This window comes from Magnolia sinica, chromosome 1, assembly GCF_029962835.1.
Source record: "Magnolia sinica isolate HGM2019 chromosome 1, MsV1, whole genome shotgun sequence".
Lineage (NCBI taxonomy): Eukaryota > Viridiplantae > Streptophyta > Magnoliopsida > Magnoliales > Magnoliaceae > Magnolia > Magnolia sinica.
The window spans coordinates 140,682,031-140,701,533 of NC_080573.1; positions in this window are offsets into that span (position 1 = coordinate 140,682,031).

Genomic DNA, 19,503 nt, shown 5'->3' on the forward strand with positions numbered 1-19,503 from the left:
TACTTGGGCCATCCAACGAACTCGGTTGCATAGTGTATAAATGTGGAAAAGCTATGTGGACCCCACCATGATGTATGCATTTTATCCACTCCGTCCATTCATTTTTCCAAATAATTTTATGGTAGGAGCTAAAAACCGAGGCAGATCCAAATCCTGAAAGACATGTCCCAGCATTTGGGGTTGGCTTTACGACCAACGATGTCGGCTATGCTTATCATTACCCATTATTTGTAGACCAAATATTGGAGGGCTAATATCATTCTCCATGGGAGATTTTGGACCATGTCAATCTACACCATGGCACGTCAAATGAATAGTCTGGATCATCCCAAGGTAGACCTCACCTTTATGCTCGCCCAGTTCGACCAATCATTCTATAAACCTCCATCAAAACACGGCCAATGCAATTGTATCGATTTAAATAAAGGGTCTTTTGGATGCCTGTAAATAGTTTACAATATGTGTTTGGATGCTGAAAAATGCTTGTAAATGATTTACAAGCTGTAAATCATTTGGGGGTCGTTTGGATGGTTGTAAAAGGTTTACGTTGTAAATGATTTATTAATAAATCACTTAAAGGCTATAAAGAATTATAACCTGTCTGTTTGGCTTTAAGTTGTAAATGATTTACTAGTGTTTGGACAGCTTGTAAATGGTACATGAAATCTGCTTTACAGGCTTTCATTCAAAAAAGTAGAGCCGTTGCCATCTCCTCATTTACTAGTAAATGAAAACTCATCTTTTTGTTGGTAAACAAGAAGGGGGATTTGCTAGTAAATCATTTACAAGTAGTAAAGGATTTACTAACAAATTAGAGCATCCAAACACAAGTAATAAATGATTTGCTAGTAAATCATTTACTACTTGCCCCATTTACCACCATCCAAACGACCCCTTACATCTTTTGGCCCCATTTGATTTACAAGCGAAAATGTAACACCCCAAACTTTTCAATACCTAAGTATTAAAAGTCCTCGGGTGTTACCATAAATTTAGTATATATGAGTACCAATTTAACTATTCTCACATTGCATCTACCCTCAAACTTGAATTTGACCATTGGGGATGACCTTCATCCCTAAATCAAGTCATCTGACCGTTGATCATGTGATCGGATACATGTACCTTCCATCGACTAAATCGGTGAATAACTCTTTAACCATAATAATTTAGATGCAAGTTATTTTGTAAGAATTGTTTAGAAATAGACATAGAACCAAGTAGAACCGTTAGATTTTCCAAAACTCTTAGATCAACAATAATTATAAAAATGCCATCAATCTATAACTTGAATTCAAATTCACATGGTTCTCATGATCCGTTTCATGTGAAATTTTATACCGGGTCTAATTATCATAAATCAACCGTACACATCAAATTTCAGCCCTTAGATCCCATTAATTTAACTACTTGATCCCTACATCCGTCCGTACACTTATCAGATTAAGATTCTGATCTGTTCACCTTGTTCACACCATACGAATATGCTTAATCCACCATTAGAATTACAATCTGAGAAACCTACATGTGTGAATAAGACACCCTTATCCGACGATACACATGCTTTACCTCTAATCCTCCTGAAACCCGCTTTACATATTATCCGTTTACGAAACTGACCGTATACCCACCTACATACATAGTAAGAGTGCTAACCATTAAGTTATCTTATTTTTAGCTAGTCATCTGACCCCCAGTCATATTTGGATCTGCCAAACGGGCCACAAGAACATCACGGTAAACCGATCATCATGAAGATCTTAGGTTCTAAGTCCAAACTGCCCGGTAACTTGTTGATTAGAGGTGTACAAATATTATTTTAGAATTTTGACGTATATTAGCCATTAAAAGAACATTTTATTCATCCTCGGGAGATCGGGACCCAAACTGGATCACAGGAAAGAGCACGAAAAATGATGCATGTTCGTCAAATTTCAAGACATTCGGACGACACATGTCGACATAACGGGCGTCGGATGCCGGTTGAGAAATGGATGGCGAGTTCGTAAATAGTGAATGCCATTACATGCCACCATTGATGCTTGAATCGGATAGTATGGCCCACCCGATCAACAGATCTGCCCCATTTTTGGACCTTAATCCTAGCAGGATATGTTAAACATAATGAACAGAGCGGATCGTACAACTATAAGTAGTAAAGTGAACTTCTCACAGAATATCTCAATTCATTCAAATTTCTACGTGCATGTGGTTTGACGGTAAATATCATTTAATGTATTAACAGATCGTGTGGCCCACTTAGAAAGCGGATCTGACTCAAACTTGGGGCTGTGGGCTACAACGACATGTAAAGAGTGGTGAATGGCATGGATTCTCCGAAAGATCATCACAAGTGGACCCCACCTAATAAAAAAGGATTGGCATTTTTTCGTACAAGCTAGCTGTTGTTACAACGACTAAACCGAGCGGAATGATGGGTTTCACCCCACTTCCCTACCCCGCGTGTGGGTCACCTAATCAATGGATTCTTACCATATTTTAGCCCCTAGCCTAAAACAACCCTACAAAACTAATGAACGGATTAGATCTATGGGAATGCCATTAAAGTGGACCCCACTCAATGCTACAGTAACTCACAACTCTCCAAGCTAGAATCCTTCCGAAATAAGTACGTATTCAAATTCAAAACGAACTGCCTCTGTTTCTTCCTCCTAAAACAATCACGTTCCAACTAGGATTAGCATCAATAGATCAATCACGTTCCAACTAGGATTAGCATCAATAGATCTCACCACTCCATATGGGATGATCCCTACCCTCAGTGGACCCTGCTAACTCAAGGACCGATTTGGAAAAGAAACTCTCTCGCATGCCACAACAATGCCCATGAAAATCGTCATTGTAACGATATGTAGTTTAGATTTGGGGTGTACCCCATTAGCATGGGCCACTTGAGTTTTGATCTTGCACCACCCATAGTCAGATGGCCTAAATAGGACCCATAAAACATGACAGACGGTATGGATCTCACTAATCATCATTGAAGGCCCCACACATTGGTGGTGCGTGTACACATAATGTGTACACTCCCGAGGATCACCAAAATTAAGGCCAGCCTAGATTTCACGCGAAGGAAATCCTTTCTTCCTTCCGCATTTACAGACGACTGTCCACTGGGACGAGTCGTGGCCCACCACGATCGTCCCTAAGGATGATCTGAACCATCCATTCAGTTAGTTACGCGACAAAACCCAAAACCTCAAAAAATTGAAAGACTCCATACAACTCGTGGCGTGCACACCAGCCACATAAGGACAGTCGTTTCCCATTGAAACCGGTAGTGGCAATTATTTTGCGTAAGTTCAGCCAATCATTCGGTTGCATGAAGAATACGCACGGGTCCTCATGTCTATAAAAGACCTCCTGTTCCACCAGTATAAGCCACGACAGAAAGAAAAGAAGAAACGTGGGAGAAAGAGAAAGCTGAAAGATTCAGGTAAAACCCCAGATCTGAACTCCAATTCCCACCATTATTAGAATTTAGCCGTTCTCCCGTTTAGTTGGATTCAAATTCTCCTGTTTTGATCGATATTTTAGTTCATCTCATGCAGTTTTCTGTTTTAAAATTTCGATTCCAGTTCCAGTGTGGATCTCTTGAAACCGGTTGCATTTTGGCCACATCAAAAGGTCTGGCTCTCACTTCCTGATTTTAATATGTAAATACCTATCTTTTCATCCATTGCTGTAAAACCTCTCTCTTATTAGTATTATTACCAAATAAATCCTAATCTTGCACGCTAGTTGGCCGAAGTTTTCCATCCCACCTGCCGATTGGATGGGGTACTACTTCTCTAGTAATACGAGGAGCCCACATGATCTCTGGTTTGGTCACTATACATATATTCCACGTGGAGTGTGGTTAACGTTACCTAGATCTTACCTATATCAATGTTCGACCCCGCTAGGGAATCTAAACCTTAGGTTGAGACCTTAACCCTAAATAGTTTATAAGCTTGAACATAACTGTATAAATTTATAACTCATGATAGGGTTTGATTTTAAGGAAACACGCACTCCCTAGCAACACTGGTAGGCGATTCAAAGTATAAGGTGATGATTTTTCCCCTTAAGCTTTCCATTTCCAAATTGATTTAAGTTATAGTCTTTATCAAATGTTAAAATTTTTAATTCATAGCATGCGATCTCTTGTATGATTTATATATGATTTACGATTGATAATTGTGAAACATGATTGCATGTGATAGTTGCTACATGATAGCTCTCATTTTAATTTATAGTTCACATCATGACTTGTTTTGATTATTATGCTTAACATATGCCTGTCATGCTATAGCAGTATATTCTCATATGAATTGTTGTAAGTCATTATGAATCTATATTCACTACACTTATTAGTGGGTAAACCTTCTAGTGTATGTGAACCCATACTTAGGATGTAACATGATGAAATGTGGAATCGAATGAACCCTCGATTGGAGGTTATGTAGGACATGAGATTCCCTACTCAATTAATTTGATTAACCACTGATCGATGGGTTTCATTAAGCATCCTAAGGTGGGAGAAATCTCATGAGCCAGGGATGGTGGTAATGGGACACTATGCTCGAGCTGTCGGCCTACGCTGGGTAACGAGCCCCCCGTAGTGACCATTGAGTAACTTAAAATGGCTGATTGTAATTGGAATAATAACAGGTTGGCTGATCATGCATCCATAGCATATTGGCGATGACGGGTGGCTAATTTTGGATGTTGTAGCATGTTCCCTTAGAAGCATTAAAGGATTACTATGCTAACTCCCAGACCACCGACTATCGACCTATTTGTCTGACTGGATACATCCCCAGGTCGATGATTGCATAGGTGACGAGCCCAAGTCCGACTGGATAAACATCCCCAGGTCGATGTGCATTCATGCATCCATTCATTTAAATAAGACTGTATTTTAGTTGTTTGAATGCTTCTTGTTTTTAACTATGCTTAGCTAAGGCGGCGGTGTGTAATCTTGAGGGGAATTCACACTGAGCTGGCCACTCGTTCATCAAATATCCAACCGTACAGAATATGTACGTATAGGTGGAGAAAGCGATAGTACTGACCTTAACGGTACGATGGTGGAGCCTGAAAACGGATATTACGAAGACGAGCCGCAACAAGAAGCGACCGGTTGTTTCGATTTAAATTAATAGCAGTAGTGCTCTTATGTTTAATTTGATACATTGATAATTTTTGTTTTTTAAAAAAAAGTGTAATAAGGCCCCCAGCTGAGTGGGCTAAATAATTGAGCTTATATGATATTAATCCATGCTTGCTTACGCTATCTTACTCTGATTTTAATCTTTCGCTAAATCTCTGATTTATTAACTCTCGGGTTTCCAGAATAAGTCTCGTACTTGGGTTTTGAAAACACGGGGTCTTACAGAAAAGCTGTGATTTTATTTACAGGCTCTCCATTTGCAGCCTAACCTCTATAAATGGAAGGATTGACTCTCCATTTATAGGACCTAAACAATTTACAAGCTATCCAAACACTGACAATCATTTACAAATTACTGCCAAACAGGACGGCTGTAAATGATTTACACCTATGATTTTATTTACAAGCTCTCATTTATCACTTTAACCATTTATGACCCCTAAAATTAGCATAAGCCCATTTATAGAAAAGACATCAAATAAACGAAAAGCAAGGGACCGATGATCACTAACAAAGGGCAACTGAGACGAAGCCCGTGAACTCAAAATCGTCCGACAATACAAAAATAATAGAAACTAACAAATACCCATTTGAGAATGGATGGCAAAAACCCCAAAAAGAAATCAAATTTTCAAAAAAAAAATAAATAAATAATCCATATACCACATGATCTAAAGAGTTTACCTGAGGTGGGTAGAGGAGCTTTACGTCGAACCGATCGAGCGCCCGGATGGTGAGGCTCTATGGAGAGGTGTCATCGCCGGTGTAGACAACGCAGTCGAGATCGGGATTCTCTTGTTGGATGGCGCTGACGGCACACCATAGCACCCGCTCCCCACCGCCTCCATCGTTGGTGTAGGGGTGGAAGAAAGCAGCGGCTCTTTTTCTGTTGCTTTTCGTTTTGAATATGGAAAGCGAAAAAAATAAGAGAAACAGAGCAGAGAATGAGAAAATCAGCTGAGCTAATAAAACCCAAATTGTGATATGTCTGTAGAGATTTCGCTTTTCTTCCTTTTGATTTCTTGAGAGAGAGAGCGCGAGAGAGAGATCTGCTGAAGAGTCGTGTTCTGTCTACCGGTAACGAGCGCAAGTCACCATGGGCCGGTTCGGGTCGGGTCAAGCTTGGGTCATAGACTCCGACCTAGGCTAATCAGGTCATCCAGTGGACTCGGTTGCATAGTGTATAAACGTGGAAAAGCTATGTGGACCCCACCATGATGTATGCATTTTATCCACTCCGTCCATTCATTTTTCCAAATAAATTTATGGTATGAGCAAAAAACCGAGGCAGATCCAAATCCTGAAAGACATGTCCCAGCATTTGGGGTTGGCTTTACAACCAACGATGTCGGCTATGCTTATCATTACCCATTATTTGTAGACCAAATATTGGAGGGCTAATAACATTCTCCATCGGAGATTTTGGACCATGTTAATCTACACCATGGCGCGTCAAATGAACAGTCTGGATCATCCCAAGGTAGGCCTCACCTTTATGCTCGCCCAGTTCAACCAATCATTCTATAAACCTCAATCAAAACATGGCCAATGCAATTTTATCGATTTAAATAAAGGGTCTTTTGGATGCCTGTAAATAGTTTACAACATGTGTTTGGATGCTGAAAAATGCTTGTAAATGATTTACAGGCTGTAAATCATTTGGGGGTCGTTTGGATGGTTGTAAATGGTTTACGTTGTAAATGATTTACTAGTGTTTGGACAGCCTGTAAATGGTACATGAAATCTGCTTTACAGGCTTTCATTCAAAAAAGTAGAGCCGTTGCCATCTCCTCATTTTCTAGTAAATGAAAACTCATCTTTTTGTTGGTAAACGAGAAGGGGGATTTGCTAGTAAATCATTTACAAGTAGTAAAGGATTTACTAATAAATTAGAGCATCCAAACACAAGTAATAAATGATTTGCTAGTAAATCATTTACTACTTGCCCCATTTACCACCATCCAAACGACCCCTTACATCTTTTGGCCCCATTTGATTTACAAGCGAAAAGCTGTAATTTTATTTACAGGCTCTCCATTTGCAGCCTAACCTTTATAAATGGAAGGATTGACTCTCCATTTACAGGACCTAAACAATTTACAAGCTATCCAAACACTGACAATCATTTACAGCTTACTGCCAAACAGGACAGGCTGTAAATGATTTACACCTATGATTTTATTTACAAGCTCTCATTTATCACTTTAACCATTTACGACCCCAAAAATTTGCATAAGCCCATTTATAGAAAAGACATCAAATAAACGAAAAGCAAGGGACCGATGATCACTAACAAAGGGCAACTGAGACGAAGCCCGTGAACTCAAAATCGTCCGAAAACACAAAAATAATAGAAACTAACAAATACCCATTTGAGAATGGATGGCAAAAACCCCAAAAAGAAACTAAAATTTCAATAAAAATTAAAAAATCCATATACTACATGATCTAAAGAGTCTACCTGAGGTGGGTAAAGGAGCTTTATGCCGAACCGATCGAGCACCCGGATGGCGAGGCTCTACAGAGAGGCGTCATCGCCAGTGTAGACAACGCAGTCGAGATCGGGATTCTCTTGTTGGATGGCGCTAACGGTGCACCATAGCACCCGCTCCCCACCGCCTCCATCGTTGGTGTAGGGGTGGAAGAAAGTAGCGGCTCTTTTTCTGTTGCTTTTCGTTTTGAATATGGAAAGCGAAAAAAATTAGAGAAACAGAGCAGAGAATGAGAAAATCAGCTGAGCTAATAAAACCTAAATCGTCATATGTCTGTAGAGATTTTGCTTTTCTTCCTTTTGATTTCTTGCGAGAGAGAGCGCGAGAGAGAGATCTGTTGAAGAGTCGTGTTCTATCTACCGGCAACGAGCGCAAGTCATCGTGGGCCGGTTCGGGTCGGGTCAAGCTCCGGTCATAGACTCCGACCTTAGCTAATCAGGCCATCCAGTGGACTCGATTGCGTAGTGTATAAACATGGAAAAGCTATGTGGACCCCACCATGATGTATGTGTTTTATCCACTTCGTCCATTAATTTTTCCAAATAGTTTTATGGTGTGAGCCAGAAACCGAGGCAGATCCAAATCCTGAAAGACATGTCCCAGCATTTGGGGTTGGCTTTATGACCAACGATGTCGGCTATGCTTATCATTACCCATTATTTGTAGACCAAATATTGGAGGGCTAATATCATTCTCCATGGGAGATTTTGGACCATGTCAATCTACACCATGGCGCGTCAAATGAACAGTCTGGATCATCCCAAGGTAGGCCTCACCTTTATGCTCGCCCAATTCGACCAATCATTCTATAAACCTCCATCAAAACACGGCCAATGCAATTGTATCGATTTAAATAAAGGGTCTTTTGGATGCCTGTAGGTAGTTTACAATATGTGTTTGGATGCTGAACAATGCTTGTAGATGATTTACAGGCTGTAAATCATTTGGGGGTCATTTGGATGGTTGTAGATGGTTTACGTTGTAAATGATTTATTAATAAATCACTTAAAGGCTATAAAGGATTATAGCCTGTCTGTTTGGCTTTAAGTTGTAAATGATTTACTAGTGTTTGGACAGCCTGTAAATGGTACATGAAATCTGCTTTACAGGCTTTCATTCAAAAAAGTAGAGCCCTTGCCATCTACTCATTTACTAGTAAATGAAAACTCATCTTTTTGTTGGTAAGCGAGAAGGGGGATTTGCTAGTAAATCATTTACAAGTAGTAAAGGATTTACTAACAAATTAGAGCATCCAAACACAAGTAATAAATGATTTGCTAGTAAATCATTTACTACTTGCCCCATTTACCACCATCCAAACGACCCCTTACATCTTTTGGCCCCATTTGATTTACAAGCGAAAAGCTGTGATTTTATTTACAGGCTCTCCATTTGTAGCCTAACCTCTATAAATGGAAGGATTGACTCTCCATTTACAGGACCTAAACAATTTACAAGCTATCCAAACACTGACAATCATTTACAGCTTACTGCCAAATAGGACGGGCTGTAAATGATTTACACCTATGATTTTATTCACAAGCTCTCATTTATCACTTAAACCATTTACGACCCCTAAAATTAGCATAAGCCCATTTATAGAAAAGACATCAAATAAACGAAAAGCAAGGGACCGATGATCACTAACAAAGGGCAATTAAGACGAAGCCCGTGAACTCAAAATCGTCCGAAAATACAAAAATAATAGAAACTAACAAATACCCATTTGAGAATGGATGGCAAAACCCCCAAAAAGAAATCAAATTTTCAAAAAAAATCCATATACTACATGATCTAAAGAGTTTACCTGAGGTGGGTAGAGGAGCTTTACGCCGAACCGATTGAGCGCTCGGATGGCGAGGCTCTACGGAGAGGCGTCATCGCCGGTGTAGACAACGCAGTCGAGATCGGGATTCTCTTGTTAGATGGCGCTGACGGCGCACTATAGCACCCGCTCCCCACCACCTCCATCGTTGGTGTAGGGGTGGAAGAAAGCAGCGGCTCTTTTTCTGTTGCTTTTTGTTTTGAATATGGGAAGCGATAAAAATGAGAGAAACAGAGCAGAGAATGAGAAAATCAGCTGAGCTAATAAAACCCAAATCGTCATATGTCTGTAGAGATTTCACTTTTCTTCCTTTTGATTTCTTGAGAGAAAGAGAGCGCGAGAGAGAGATCTGTTGAAGAGTCGTGTTCTGTCTACCGGCAACGAGCGCGAGTCACCGTGGGCCGGTTCGGGTCAGGTCAAGCTCGGGTCATAGACTCTGACCTGGGCTAATCAGGCCATCCAGCAAACTCGGTTGCGTAGTGTATAAACGTGGAAAAGCTATGTGGACCCCACCATGATGTATGCGTTTTATCCACTCCGTCCATTCATTTTTCCAAATAATTTTATGGTATGAGCCAAAAACCGAGGCAGATCTAAATCCTAAAAGACATGTCCCAGCATTTGGGGTTGGCTTTACGACCAACGATGTCGGCTATGCTTATCATTACCCATTATTTGTAGACCAAATATTGGAGGGCTAATATCATTCTCCATGGGAGATTTTGGACCATGTCAATCTACACCATGGCACATCAAATGATCAGTCTGGATCATCCCAAGGTAGGCCTGACCTTTATGCTCGCCCAGTTCGACCAATCATTCTATAAACCTCCATCAAAACACGGCTAATGCAATTATATTGATTTAAATAACTGGTCTTTTGGATGCCTGTAAATAGTTTACAATATGTGTTTGGATGCTGAAAAATGCTTGTAAATGATTTACAGGCTGTAAATCATTTGGTGGTCGTTTGGATGGTGGTAAATGGTTTACATTGTAAATGATTTATTAATAAATCACTTAAAGGCTATAAAGGATTATAGCCTGTCTGTCTGTAAATGGTACATGAAATCTGCTTTACAGTCTTTCATTCAAAAGAGTAGAGCCCTTGCCATCTCCTCATTTACTAGTAAATGAAAACTCATCTTTTTGTTGGTAAACGAGAAGGGGGATTTGCTAGTAAATCATTTACAAGTAGTAAAGGATTTACTAACAAATTAGAGCATCCAAACACAAGTAATAAATGATTTGCTAGTAAATCATTTACTACTTGCCCCATTTACCACCATCCAAACGACCCCTTACATCTTTTGGCCCCATTTGATTTACAAGCGAAAAGCTGTGATTTTATTTACAGGCTCTCCATTTGCAGCCTAACCTTTATAAATGGAAGGATTGACTCTCCATTTACAGGACCTAAACAATTTACAAGCTATCCAAACACTGACAATCATTTACAGCTTACTGCCAAACAGGACAGGCTGTAAATGATTTACACCTATGATTTTATTTACAAGCTCTCATTTATCACTTAAACCATTTACGACCCCAAAAATTTGCATAAGCCCATTTATAGAAAAGACATCAAATAAACGAAAAGCAAGGGACCAATGATCACTAACAAAGGGCAACTGAGACGAAGCCCGTGAACTCAAAATCGTCCGAAAACACAAAAATAATAGAAACTAACAAATACCCATTTGAGAATGGACGGCAAAAACCCCAAAAAGAAACCAAATTTTCAAAAAAAATTAAAAATCCATGTACTACATGATCTAAAGAGTCTACCTGAGGTGGGTAGAGGGGCTTTATGCCGAACCGATCGAGCACCCGGATGGCGAGGCTCTACGGAGAGGCGTCATCGCTGGTGTAGACAACGCAATTGAGATCGGGATTCTCTTGTTGGATGGCGCTGAAGGCGCACCATAGCACCCGCTCCCCACCGCCTCCATCGTTGGTGTAGGGGTGGAAGAAAGCAGCGGCTCTTTTTCTGTTGCTTTTCGTTTTGAATATGGAAAGCGAAAAAAATGAGAGAAACAAAGCAGAGAATGAGAAAATTAGCTGAGCTAATAAAACCCAAATCGTCATATGTCTGTAGAGATTTCGCTTTTCTTCCTTTTGATTTCTTGAGAGAGAGAGCGCGAGAGAGAGATTTGCTGAAGAGTCGTGTTCTGTCTACCGGCAACGAGCGCAAGTCACCGTGGGCCGGTTCGGGTCGGGTCAAGCTCGGGTCATAGACTCCGACCTGGGCTAATCAGGCCATCCAACGGACTCGGTTGTGTAGTGTATAAACGTGGAAAAGCTATGTGGACCCCACCATGATGTATGCGTTTTATCCACTCCGTCCATTCATTTTACCAAATAATTTTATGGTATGAGCCAAAAATCGAGGCAGATCCAAATCCTGAAAGACATGTCCCAACATTTGGGGTTGGCTTTACGACCAACGATGTTGGCTATGCTTATCATTACCCATTATTTGTAGACCAAATATTGGAGGGCTAATATCATTCTCCATGGGAGATTTTGGACCATGTCAATCTACACCATGGCACGTCAAATGAACAGTCTGGATCATCCCAAGGTAGGCCTCACCTATATGCTTGCCCAGTTCGACCAATCATTCTATAAACCTCCATCAAAACACGGCCAATGCAATTGTATCGATTTAAATAAAGGGTCTTTTGGATACCTATAAATAGTTCACAATGTGTTTGGATGCTGAAAAATGCTTGTAAATGATTTACAGGCTGTAAATCATTTGGGGGTCATTTGGATGGTTGTAGATGGTTTACGTTGTAAATGATTTATTAATAAATCACTTAAAGGCTGTAAAGGATTATAGCCTGTCTGTTTGGCTTTAAGTTGTAAATGATTTACTAGTGTTTGGACAGCCTGTAAATGGTACATGAAATCTGCTTTACAGGCTTTCATTCAAAAAAGTAGAGCCGTTGCCATCTCCTCATTTACTAGTAAATGAAAACTCATCTTTTTGTTGGTAAACGAGAAGGGGGATTTGCTAGTAAATCATTTACAAGTAGTAAAGGATTTACTAACAAATTAGAGCATCCAAACACAAGTAATAAATGATTTGCTAGTAAATCATTTACTACTTGCCCCATTTACCACCATCCAAACGACCCCTTACATCTTTTGGCCCCATTTGATTTACAAGCGAAAAGCTGTGATTTTATTTACAGGCTCTCCATTTGCAGCCTAACCTCTATAAATGGAAGGATTGACTCTCCATTTACAGGACCTAAACAATTTACAAGCTATCCAAACACTGACAATCATTTACAGCTTACTGCCGAACAGGACAGGCTGTAAATGATTTACACCTATGATTTTATTTACAAGCTCTCATTTATCACTTTAACCATTTACGACCCCTAAAATTAGCATAAACCCATTTCTAGAAAAGACATCAAACAAACGAAAAGCAAGGGACCGATGATCACTAACAAAGGGCAACTGAGATGAAGCGTGAACTCAAAATCGTCCGAAAATACAAAAATAATAGAAACTAACAAATACCCATTTGAGAATGGATGGCAAAAACCCCAAAAAGAAACCAAATTTTCAAAAAAAAATAAAATCCATGTACTACATGATCTAAAGAGTCTACCTGTGGTGGGTAGAGGAACTTTACGATGAACTAATCGAGCGCCTGGGCGGCGAGGCTCTACGAAGAGGCGTCGTCGCCGGTGTAGACAACACAGTCGAGATCGGGATTCTCTTGTTGGATGGCGCTGACGGCGCACCATAGCACCTGCTCCCCACTGCCTCCATCGTTGGTGTAGGGGTGGAAGAAAGCAACGGCTCTTTTTCTGTTGCTTTTCGATTTGAATATGGAAAGCGATAGAAATGAAAGAAACAGAGCCGAGAATGAGAAAATCAGTTGAGCTAATAAAACCCAAATCGTCATATATCTGTAGAGATTTCGCTTTTCTTACTTTTGATTTCTTGAGAGAGAAAGCACGAGAGAGATTTGTGAAGAGTCGTGTTCTGTCTATCGGCAATGAGCGCAAGTCATCGTGGGCCGGTTCGGGTCGAGTCAAGTTCGGGTCATATACTCCGACCCGAGCTAATCGAGCCATCCAGCAGACTCGGTTGCCTGGTGTATAAACGTGGAAAAGCTATGTGGACCCCACCATGATGTATACGTTTTATCCACTTCGTCCATTCATTTTTCCAAATAATTTTATGGTATGAGCCAAAAACCGAGGCAGATCCAAATCCCAAATGGACCACACCACAAGAAACAATGGAGTTTGAAACTCTACCATTGAAAATTTCTTGGGGCCACGGAAGTTTTGGATCAAAATGATGTCATTATCTACTATTTCATGTTGGTGTGGTCCATTTGAGCTTTGGATTTACCTCCATTTTTAGTTCATCTCGTAAAATGATCTAGTAAAATGAATGGATGACTTGATAAAAACATATACATCATGGATAAAACATATATACCATTTATCCCAACATGCTCGGGACTAAACTTTTTATGGCAAACATATTACATATATGAAATTATAGAACCCAAAAAAAAAAAATCATAAATACTATTTCACACAATTACACTAAACTCTCAAAAATCCATGTCAAAGTAATGCCGGTAAATAGAAACAAAGTGCACCAATAAGATACTTATGATCATCTAAAGCCAACTAATAGTCTAGATTAGCCAAAAGTGATTGGCTGGAATCGAATCCCCACCGGCCACATGGCAACATCTAGACCAATAATCAAGTACTCGTGGCAGCTGAGGTAGCAAATTTATATTAAAAACCGTGAAAAAGGTACCCATGGGGATATGATTCCTACCAATTTAAAAAGTTCACTTATTAGCATGCAATGACTCTTATCACCCAAGGACCATGAAAAGCTTGAAATCATGCCACGTCAGCACCAGAAAGAATCTTATTCCTACTAGTCACTTTTATAAGCACCAAGATCCTCTCCCTCATTTGCATAACACCAACAATCGAATCAATCACAACCACAATAAAAGATTATTGTCAGGATTTGGAAGGGTTCCAAGGTCTTGGATGTTGAGAAATTATACAAAAATAATATTTTCTGTAAAATATGAAACCGAAAACCAAAAATAATTTGAAATCAGGGCAGACCGAAGCACATATTAGAATGATGTCCTTAAACCAAAAATTGAAGCATATTCAAAGCTAAAGTGGATGAATATGCTTCAATTTTGGGCTCAACCCTTGAAATGAGATGAAAAAACAGATGGATGGCCCCGATAAACTAAATACATTTACGGTGGTCCCAACAGAGTTTTCTTAGAATGAGTACTCAGTAACTCAATACATAATCCAATTTCGTCGCGTGTGCGAAGGAAGTGGATTGGCTAGTGTACCACACACACCACCGATGTGGCTTGTGTGTTGACATCACTAAGTTATGTGGGTCCCATCATGAGGTATGAGTTATATCTCATCATCAGGTATGAGTTATATCCAAACCGTCTGTCCACTTGCTGATCTACTATTAATACTAAAGCCAAAAAATAAGACAGATCCAAAAACTAAGTGGACCACACTGTAAAAAGTAGTGGGGTATTAAACGCCTACCATTGAAATCCTTTTCGGGGTCACAAAAATCATGGATTAATATGATATTTGTTTTTTCTCTTTATTCATGTCTGTGTGACCTGATGAACAGATTGGATGGAAAGTAAACGTTACGGTGGGCCCTATGAATATTTTAACGGTGAGAATCATTGGCCTACTATTAAAAACTTCTCGAGGGTCACAAGCTTTGGATGAATGGGATAATTTTATCTTCTCATCATCCATGTCTGTGTGACCCAACGAATAGGTTGGATGATAAATAAACATTATAGTGGGCCCTAGGAAGTTTTTGACGATGGGTGTTCAATCACAACTATTTTCCTACGGTGAGGTCCATTTGAGATTTGGATCTACTTTGTTTTTGTGCTCGTGCTTGAAAATGATCTGAAAAATTAGATGAACGGCATGGATAAAATAGGTACATCATGATCGAACCAAAGAGCACTGTCCAATAGCTTTTGAGTTGCGTATGGCATGCAATCCCCACAACAGTGCGAAAGTATCGCCACGAGTCATTGTTTTGGAGGCTCTCTCGTTCTCACGGCTGCTAAATCCCAGCCGTGAATGTAATCTAACAGCTCATATAAGAAGTTCGCAAAAAATCTCCATACGGCCTTGTGTGCAGGAGACCATTTTTGTGTGTGTGTGTGCGTCTATATATATATATGTATTAAAAATCAATATATATATATATATATATATATATATATATATATATATATATATATATATATATATATATTAAAAATCAATATACTTGTTTGTCAATCAACATATTGGAATTAGAAACAGGGATGACCGATTAGCTCTTTTTATATAAGAGTGCTTGCCTTTCATTTTTTCCGTTCTCATATTTTCACAAATTCATACTGTCATCTCACACATAGTATAACATCATCGCATTCTTATCTCTTTTTATTCACTCTTCTTGCTCCATCATTTGTCCACTTAGACTTTGAATGTAGTTGCATCTATAATATACTTAAATCTCCAAAAAATTCAAAATATCATGAAATAGATACCGCACTCAGAATGGGCAGAAAATAGTGCCCATGCCGTTTCTTTTCCGTCACCAAGGTTCTTAGAATCTTCGGCAGTAAACCAATCGCGGGAATCATTCAAGTCGAGCGATCTCTTAATTTTCCGTTTCATAAGCAACTTTACAGTTTTTAGCCAACCATAAATCTTAAGCTAAATTACCTAATAACAATCCAAAAATAAACAATCCCCTGTTCATAAGGCAATACCATCTCCCGACAGAGTAAATGCTTGGGGAAAAGCTAATGGGCCAGCCCACTTTTGCACTCGATCAAGGTTCCACAGAAAATCCACTCCGCGCATCACCGGGTAATAACCTTTATGTTCATCGTAGAAACAAAAGAACAATCTAGCTGAAAATTTTAGATGAGTCACACTAATGGGACACTCAACACGATTTGGCCTACTCCCGGGCAAAAGCCTTGTGAGGCCACTGCTGTGTCTATGTGAGATTCAATCTATCCATTAGTTTAAACTGCTCATGTTAGGATATTAGTCTAAAAATAAGGCAATCTCAAACTCAAGTGATTCACTCCACAGGATTGTGCGCCCAACATTGAAAGCTTTGTGATACTACTGAAGTTTTTTATTAGGTTAATTAGGAATGGTTTAGATGGCATATAAACATCACTATAAAGGAAAGGTTTCAGAGATGAACCATCCCACTCAGAGCTTTGGATTTACCTCAATTTTTCAAAAGTATCCTAAGATGAGCGCCAAAACTGATTGGCAGAGAAGATTTCTTTCCACCCTGGCTCCCTGTAAGCAGGAGCATAGGAGCATAAGAAAGTCCTGTCTGCAATAGCCTTTTTATTCACCGTCAGCTACCATGAAAAAAAAAAATATAATAGATGGCCACACCGATGAGAACAATGTAAAATTTTGACTAAAACCTCTAAATTTCACGCGGCCCAGATGAGTTTTGAATTAGGAAGACCTTTTTATATTTATTTCATTATGGTGGTTTACACCTTATGAACATATTTGATTAAAGATACAACTCATGGTGGCCTGACAAACATATGGTTAGCATCACATCCCTAGCCTTGCTTTGCACCTGATGGATGGAGTGAATTTGACATATACTGGCCCTGTAGTGCTTGGGTGGGTGTTGTAGATTCCACTCATTGGGTGGGTCATGTGCGTATTGGATGTGCACTGCAGATCTCATATGCTTAACACCATTTTCGGACTTTCCCTAGCGTCTGGCCTATGCAAAACGCACGGCAATGGTATTCTAGTCATCCAAGAAGTGAGAGTTGGAAATGGATCATACAATTACGCAGTTTAAATAAGTTCGAGAATTTCACCATGGCTCGCCCAAAAAGTGGTCCACTTAATGGACGGCTTGGATCCATCATCAACGTGCACAAAATCATGGGTTGATGTTCTTTTAGAGTTGCCGGCATTAGTTAAGGTCTAACTAGTCAAGGGTAGGCATGTCCACGAGTCCAGCTAACTCAAAAAGCTCGCTCAGCTTGGCTCAATCTAGCTTGACTTGACTCAACAAGGTGGGTCAAGTTAAAAATGAGCAGTGGAGCTTGACTCAACTTAACTCAATCTCGGCTCCGATTGAAGCTCGAGCTTGGATTGACTCGATATATATATATATAAAATAATAATTAAAATTTTAAAATTTTTAAATCCTACCCTACTCATCCGTCCCTTTCTTTCCTTTCATTATCCAACCTGCCGCGCCCGGGTTCCTCCCTCTCTCTCTCTCTCTCTCTCTCTCTCTCTCTCTCAACGGCAATGTACTTTTATCTAAATCTAATATTTTTTTTTAATGTAATTGAAAACCTCAAATATAATAAATTGAGGTGGCTTAAATCAACTCGATCCACTAGCTCGCCTTGAAATGTTTGGCAAATAAACCAAGCTCCAATGGTAAGCTCGAGGGCAAGCTCAAGGAGAGCACGGACGAATCAAGCCAAGCTTTGCCCACCTCGACTCAACTTGTCTCGATGTACATCCTTAGTTAAGGGGCTCCGACTTGAGATTAGTGATTTAGGATGCCTAGTCACGAGTTGAGTCATGACTTAGCTAAGCTGGGGTGAATCATCCCAACTCACCCAGGTCAAGGGTGACTCGTGCAGTTCAACTGGATTTGGTCCGACCGTGTCTAAGTCGCATCTGACTCGCCCAACTCTTCAATCCAGTCTTATGAGTAGCAATGACATGGTTAAGCCACGTTCTCCCATCAATGACATCAAAAGGTTTTACGCCCTAGGTTAGGAAGGTGGTTGGTGCAAAGAGAACCTTGATGTAACCCGATTATTAATTGAACCTTGAGATGTGGGTCTAGGTCTAACCCATTGGACCCAAACATGGGTCCAGATCCAAATCCAGGTGGACCATGTAGAATGTATCAACTCAGCTTGTTGATACTCTGGAAGTGTGACGTAGGGGTGAACTTGATAAGGATAACTACTCTGAATCCATGGAGCTTCTCTGGACTCCTCATAGATACTTCTCGAATCCACGAGGAAAGAAAGCAGAAAATATAAATAAATTCTAATAAATTCGACATTGATTAATTGATCCATAAAAATGAGTTCACATCTCTTTAAATAGTGGTACCAAGCAATGGGAAGAAATCAGAATCAAACTACAAGTACAACTCCTAGAATCCGCGACTTACTATAAATAGTAAACTTACTATTTATAGACGGTCGTGATGTCTACTAGTGTGCAAGATTTTTGGCCAAAAATAGTAAGTGTCCTATTTGGCTTCACCAAACCGTTCTCCTAATTATTCTAAGCTCTTTTCACGTTGGGCACAACTCCTAAAGCCTGACGGATGAAGAGTTATAATCACACTAAAACTTACTATTTATAATAAAAATGAAATTAAAATAGGGAAACGACCGTCGATCCAGGGGTTTTTCGCAATTTCAGGTTGTGCAACCTAGTATAACAAGGTTGGTTGGCTAAATTAGCTCGTTCTACCCCAAAATCATATATTTTACGTCAGATAACTCATTCCGAATTGGGAGATACGCCCGATCTAAGGTCTAACGGTCTAGATCACTTCTGTCATTGACCGGGCCTTTTCTGATCCATCTTGGCCATGAAAATGTCCAATCTCCTCCACTTTAAAAGAACTCGTCCTCGAGTTCTCATCCTGCTCTGGTTCATGATACTCGGTCAGGTCCGCGACGTTGAAAGTCCGTGAGATCGCCATGTCATCTGGAAGATCAACAACATAAGCGTTGTCATTGATCTTTCGAATGATTGGGACGGGTCCAATCTTCTTATTTTTTAACTTGTTGTACGTCCCGGTTGGAAATCTCTCTTTGCACAGATAGACCATAAGACGATCGCCCACCTCGAACACTTTTTGTCGCTGGTGCTTGTCCGCTTGTTCCTTGTACTTCTCAT